Source organism: Salmo salar, chromosome ssa09 (genome assembly GCF_905237065.1).
Source record: "Salmo salar chromosome ssa09, Ssal_v3.1, whole genome shotgun sequence".
Classification (NCBI taxonomy): domain Eukaryota; kingdom Metazoa; phylum Chordata; class Actinopteri; order Salmoniformes; family Salmonidae; genus Salmo; species Salmo salar.
In genome coordinates this window covers 71,783,289-71,790,691 of record NC_059450.1, presented here as the reverse complement: position 1 = coordinate 71,790,691, position 7,403 = coordinate 71,783,289, and positions in this window count along the sequence as shown.

Below are 7,403 nucleotides of genomic sequence, written 5' to 3'. Positions count from 1 at the left end.
AGTCTGACCTCTCCCCTCTCTGGGCCCCAAGTGTCTGAGCCCCAGCTAAGGTAGACGTGCACCTGAAAAGACACCAGAGTCCAATGGACACTTTCTAATGACAAGTACCTCAAATAAGCATATTATACTAATAAAACATCTTAATTATCTATGTTACCCAACTAATTCTGATTCGTCCACGACAGATCCCACTGCCTACACTCTTGAAAAAAAAGTGCAATCTAGAACCTAAAAGGGTTCTTCAGGCTGTCCCCATAGGAAAACACTTTTAAGAGCCTTTTGGTTCCTGGTATAAGCTAAAAGAGTTCTCCTATGGGGACAGTGGAAGAACACTTTTTACTAAGAGTGTATTCGACCTGTATGTTTCACTGTCAAATGTTTTGGTAGGAGTTGTAATGGCGGGACAAGGATTTCACGGTGCACTGAGGATCATGCTCCTTGTGTGTCTCCTTGGACTAACAAAAGAGTTTGGTAAGAACTGCTGTTTTCACAATACAATGCAAGTTTAAAAGTGGGTTTAATTTAGTGTAGTTGTTTTGTATTCCACATTTTAAAAACTGTGTAAAATATTAACAATAATTAACTTCTTTCCGTAGAACTTGAGGACAAAGACTGGGACGAGTTGAGGTCTGATGTGGCTGCAGCATTACATTTTTTTACATTTTTAGTCATTTAGCAGACGCTCTTATCCAGAGCGACTTACAGTAGTGAATGCATACATTTCATACATTTTTTTTTCTTCTGTGCTGGCCCCCCGTGGGAATCGAACCCACAACCCTGGTGTTGCAAACACCATGCTCTACCAACTGAGCTACAGGGAAGGCATTAGTAAGGATGTGATCAATACATGTGATCAATACCCTGGTAGGTTGACTGAACCTGAACCAGGTTGCAGGCATTGGTTACAGTTTGAAGCTTTTTCTTGAGTGGGCAGCTTGATGAAAGCCAGTCAATATTTAAATCACCCAGAAAACATACCTCTCTGTTGATATCACATACATTATCAAGCATTTCACACATGTTCTCCAGATAGTGACTGTTAGCACTTGGTGGTCTATAGCAGCTTCCCACAAGAATGGGCTTTAGGTGAGGCAGATTAACCTGTAGCCATATTACTTCAACAGTATTTAACATGAGATCCTCTCTAAGGAATGTGGTACTGAATATAAACAGCAACACCTCCACCATTGGCATTTCTGTCTTTTCTGTAGATGTTATAACAATGTATTGCTACCACTGTATCACCAAAGGTATTATCTATGTGAGTTTCAGAGATAATCAGAATATGAATGTCATCTGTTAATAGCAAGTTATTCATTTCATGAACCATGTTTCTTAAGATACATATGTTAATGTGGGCTTTTTTTATCACCTTTCTGGAATGCTTGATTGTTTTCATTACTTTACTTGGAAGCTCAACAGAAGTAGAAATACTCATGTTATTTATGTTAGTGCAGGGTGAGCTGCACACAGTGGATTTCCTGCTAGTACACACCTTCTCATTGCTAACAGTATAACTCTGGTTCATAGGCACATGATACCTGTATACGATAGCTGTAGGATCAGCAGAAGCGTTCACGGCAGTTAAAGGGTGTCAGTAAATGCTCGGAGTGGTGGTAGGAGTCAGGTGCAGAAAGCAGAGGTAAGGAAGTAATGTGTTTATTCCGTAACACAACAAAAACGGTCGACGCCAACACAACCGGCGTGAAATGCGAAGTGCCCAAAACAACAGGTACACAGCACGCACATAAAACAACACTAGTCGATCGCCAGCACATCCAATAACAAAAACACACTCTGACGCAAATAATTCCGCACAAACCTGGGCGGGCTACACAGGCTTAAATAACCATAAATCAAGAGAACCAAATGAGGAACAGGTGCAAACAATCAGACATACCAAACGAAAAGGAAAAAGGGATCAGCGGCGGCTAGTAGGCCGGCGACGACGACCGCCGAGCGCCGCCCGAGCAGGCAGGGGAGCCACCTTCGGTGGGATTCGTGACAGAGGGAGATAAATTAGGTTACTTACATTGTGTCTACCAAGGCCCCTGGTTTAATGTACATTTGCTGAAGCATTATGACAACTCAACGACACAATGGTAGAGATTAACTGAGCTGGGCTTGGTTCATTGATAAGTCATTGTCTCAACGCAGCCATATAATGCTGTGAAAGGATCCAGGAACCCAAATTATCCGGGTGGATCCCATCCTCCTTATAAAACGTGTTTTGTTTCCAAAAGGTATCGAAATTGTCAACAATAATCACTTAGCCAGTTGTGAAGAAAAATAATCCCACTAAAGCGTTCAATGCCACGATTCAGAGAGGGCACAGGGCCAGATATGATGGGTCTTCTATTAGTGTTTCAACAGAGCTGCCCTTCATAATGCCATTAAAACCCAAATGGACTACTATAGAATCGATTTCCATGTCCTGGCGTAGGACATAAACAGTGACAACAATGACAAAATACAAGAACATGATAATATAGTGCCTTCGGAAAGTATTCAGACCCCTTGACTTTTTCTACATTTTGTTATGTTACAGCTAATTCTAAAATGGATAAAATAAATACAAATCCTCAGCACTCTACACACAATACCCTATAATGACAAAGCAAAAACAGGTTTTTGTACATTTATGCAAATTAATAAAATAAAAAAACGGGAAAAAAGTATTTACATACGTATTCAGACCCTTTGCTATGAGACTTGAAATTGAGCTCAGGAGCATTGATCATCCTTGAGATTTTTCTACAACTTGATTGGAGTCCACCTGTGGTAAATTCAATTGATTGGACATGATTTGAAAAGACACACACCTGTCTATACAAGGTCCCACAGTTGACAGTGCATGTCAGAGCAAAAACCAAGCCATGAGGTCGAAGGAATTGTCCGTAGAGCTTCGAGACAGGATTGTGTCAAGGCACAGATCTGGGGAAGGGTACCAAAAAATGTCTGCATCATTGAAGGTCCCCAAGAACACAGTGGCCTCCATCATTCTTAAATGGAAGATGTTTGGAACCACCAAGACTCTTTCTAGAGCTGGCCGCCCGTCCAAACTGAGCAAACAGGGGAGAAGGGCCTTGGTCAGGGAGGTGACCAAGAATCTGATGGTCACTCTGACATAGCTCTAGGGTTCCTCTGTGAAGATGGGAGAACCTTCCAGAAGGACAACCATCTCTGCAGCACTCCACCAATCAAGCATTTATGTTATAGTTGCCAGATGGAAGCCACTCCTCAGTAAAAGGAACATGACAGCCTGTTTGGAGTTTGCCAAAAGGCACCTAAAGACTCTCAGACCATATATTTTCTTTTAGTTCACCTTTATTTAACCTGGTAGGCTAGTTGAGAACAAGTTCTCATTTACAACTGCGACCTGGCCAAGATAAAGCAAAGCAGTTTGACACATACAACAACACAGAGTTACACATGGAATAAACAAACATACAATCAATAATACAGTACAAAAATCTATATACAGCATGTGCAAAGGAGGTAGGATAAGAGAGGTAAGGCAATAAATAGTCCATGGTGGCGAAGTAATTACAATATAGCAAATAAACACTGGAATGGTAGGGTGTGCAGAAGATGAATGTGCAAGTAGAGATACTGGGGTGCAAAGTAGCAAGATAAATAAGTAAATACAGTATGGGGATGAGGTAGATTGGATGGGCTATTTACAGATGAGCTATGTACAGGTGCAGTGATCTGTGAGCTGCTCTGACAGCTGGTGCTTAAAGCTATTGAGGGAGGTAAGAATCTCCAGCTTCAGAGAGGCGGCCGAAGGACGAATTGGCTTTGGGGGTGACCGGTGAGATATACCTGCTGGAGCGCGTGCTACGGGTGGGTGCTGCTAAGGTGACCAGTGAGCTGAGATAAGGCGGGGCTTTACCTGGCAGAGACTTGTAGATGACCTGGAGCCAGTGGGTTTGGCGACGAGTATGAAGCGAAGGCCAGCCAACGAGAGCATACAGGTCGCAGTGGTGGGTAGCATGAGAAAACAGATTCTTTGGTCTGATGAAACCAAGACTGAACTCTTTGGCCTGAATGCCAAGCATCACGTCTGGAGGAAACCTGGCACCAGCATCATACTGTGGGGATGTTTTTCAGCGACAGGGACTGGGAGACTAGTCAGGATCGAGGCAAAGATGAACGGAGCAAAGTACAGAGAGATATCCTTGATGAAAACCTGCTCCAGAGCGCTCAGGACAACAGACTGGGGCGAACGTTCACCTTCCAAAAGGACAATGACCCTAAGCATACAGCTAAGACAACGCAGGAGTGGCTTCGGGACAAGTCCTTGAGTGGCCTAGCCAGAGCTTGAACTTGAACCCGATCAAACATCTCTGGAGAGACCTGAAAATACTTGTGCAGCAACGCTCCCCATCTAACCTCACAGAGCTTGAGAGGATCTGCAGAGAAGAATGGGAGAAACTTCCCAAAAGAAAGGTGTGCCAAGCTTGTAGTGCCATACCAAAGAAGACTCGATGCTGTAATCGCTGCCAAAGATGTTTCAACGAAGTACTGACTGAGTAAAGGTTCTAAATACTTATGTAGATGTGATATTTCAGTTTTTTATTTGTAATAAATTAGCAAAAATGTCTAAAAACCTGTTTTGCCTTTGTCATTATGGGGTATTGTGTGTAGATTGCTGAAGATTTGTTTTTATTTGATCCATTTTAGAATAAGGCTGTAACGTAACAAAATGTTGAAAAACTCAAGGGGTCTGAATACTTTCCGGAGGCACTGTAGATAAGAGACAGCAAATTAGATGTGCAAGGCTAGATGTTGTTGATGGCTGTAGATAGCATGAATCTGTAACAACAATTCTGTATTAGCAGTGAGCTAATGCGACCATTACATTTAGAGCATGCTAGCTAACTCATTTGTTCAGCAATAACATTCAAAAGTACATCACAGCAAACCACAAATCTAACAGGCAAATACCATCTGAGACATTCGCAGACCAGGCGCCCTCAGCATGCTCCATCTGCAGCTGGATGCTTCTGAAAAATACAAGATAATTACACAATTGTGGACCAACTTACTTGTTGTCTTTCTTGAACTGCATTGCTGGTTAAGGGCTTGTAAGTAAGCATTTCACGGTAAGGTCTACACCTGATTTGATTTGACATAACACACTTAACCCAAAAATGTATCCATGTTATCATCATCAGTGTAAAGCCCTAGTTAGTTTGTAACTTTGGCAAAGTCATTTCTGAAGTTTATTATTCATTTCATGGGATTACTGATTAATTTACGTCTGTCCCTCATTTTAAGGTCAACCCTGATACGTGAACAGAACTCTCCTTTTGATATGGTGAAACTATTCCTATTAAAATATTTTTTTCAAAAGAAACATTGAACATCTAATAGTCAAATCATAGAGTAAAAGTGGGAGAGATTTTTCTACTCTTTTTGGCACCTACCTTCAGGGGGCCCCCACCCCAAAAAGTACATGGCCATTTAGGTCAGATTGTTCTTCAAGACGTTCAAATGTTCACAGATGACCAGAAGGGTCAAATAATAACCACAGTGGTTATAGAGGGTGTAACAGTTCGATACCTCAGGAGTGAATGTCAGTTGGTTTGTAAACTATATTTAGTCTGCAAATGTTTAATGAAAAGATGATTACATTTGCACAATGATTACTTGAAGTCTCTTAAATACATCGTTACAGTTGTTGAATAGCTAGCTAACAAATTTTTGACATATTAGTATAGACATGAAATCAGTCAAACCACCACAAAACAAGACATAGTATCAAGAACAAGATACAACTAGCTGAAACGAGCCACCTATGACATCAAAACTATGAAATAACACACGTGGAATCATGTAGTAACCAAGAAAAGTGTTAAACAAACTGTCGTAGTCCAACAGAACCCAAAATATAATCTTGTTCAGCCTGGCTGTACTCCATTGTTTGTAAACAATGCATTTGTAAACCATAGTGTCTGAAATTATTGACAACCTTGATAAAGATGAGCAAAAACTGATCATCCTGATTGAATCATGAGCAATGATGAATGAGAACGTTACAGAGGGTCGAAGATCATACCCACTTGACATGCTAACCTCTCACCATTCCCAATAACAGGGAGGTTAGCATGTCATGATTCATTCAGGATGATCCGTAATCATGGTAGCATCCACATTAATGTAGAAGTGTTTAGAAACATATTCACGTTTTATTTACAATAAAAGTGACACCAAAATGACACAATACATTATTTACATACATTTTTATTGGGCACAAAATTATCTGAAAAAAACAAAAACGAATATCAAATGCATCCAACAACTTTCACAAGCTTGATGTAGTTATTGTGTGATAGGAATATGGGACCAAATACTAAACTTTTTACTATTTTATTCATAAAAATCTTTTGGGGTGGCAATCATTTTGACGCCTACCTTTTTGAGAAAAACAATTATTCATTTTGAGCATACAATATAGCTCAGTATTTGAGTACAGTCATTATTGCTCATCTTTCTACATTTTATATTTTAGTAGAAACTCTTATCCACAGCGACCTACAGGAGCAATTAGGGTTAAGTGCCGTGCTCAAGGCACAGATTTTTCACCTACTTGGCGAAGGGATTCAAACCAGAAACCTTTTGGTTACTGGCCCAACACTCTTAACCGCTAGGCTACCTATCAAAGATGTCAATCATTTCGGACCCCACTGTAGTTTCAAAACATGGTTAAAACACACATTTTTATCTCATGGAGGGTCAGTCTTCACATCCATGGATGGTCAGTCCTTCCTCTGTCTATGCATTTTAGAGTGGTTAAATCTTTCGAATCCCAGATTGCCCATTTAATCTTAATTTGGTTTTTTTGGGGGTTTTTTTTCTCAGGATTTTGAAAGGTTTCTGGAAGAAATTGATGGACAAAAGATTCAAGATTTGCTGCTGTCTGCTTCTGAAATGTCTTACACCTACAGCAACAAACTTCTCCTTATAATGGACAAGGAAGAGTGGACTCGTCAGAGAGTAGAACAGGAGTACAGCATAGATCCTCATTATTCAGTAATGGTCAGTGATGCTTGTATATACAATGATTCATGTCTCCCAACCGTTAACAGTGGCACAGTTGTGAAGATATTTGGTACTGCCTCAGAGGATGGACATACTCTGTCCGGTTACTCTGGTTCCTCACTAGCAAATCTAATGTTGACACCATCATTGAGAGCAGCATCCGTTTTCTCCCTTGACATCAATACCACTTCTGTATTTCACAATGACTTCATGAGGGTTTTTAAGTATCATGACAATAATGCTGTCTTGGAAACTACCAGCCCGGAAGATCTTCTCAGCTACCAAATCATGGATCACACCGACACTGCAGCTGAGTACCATGCTCCAAAGAGACCCATTGATCACACCACACAGTA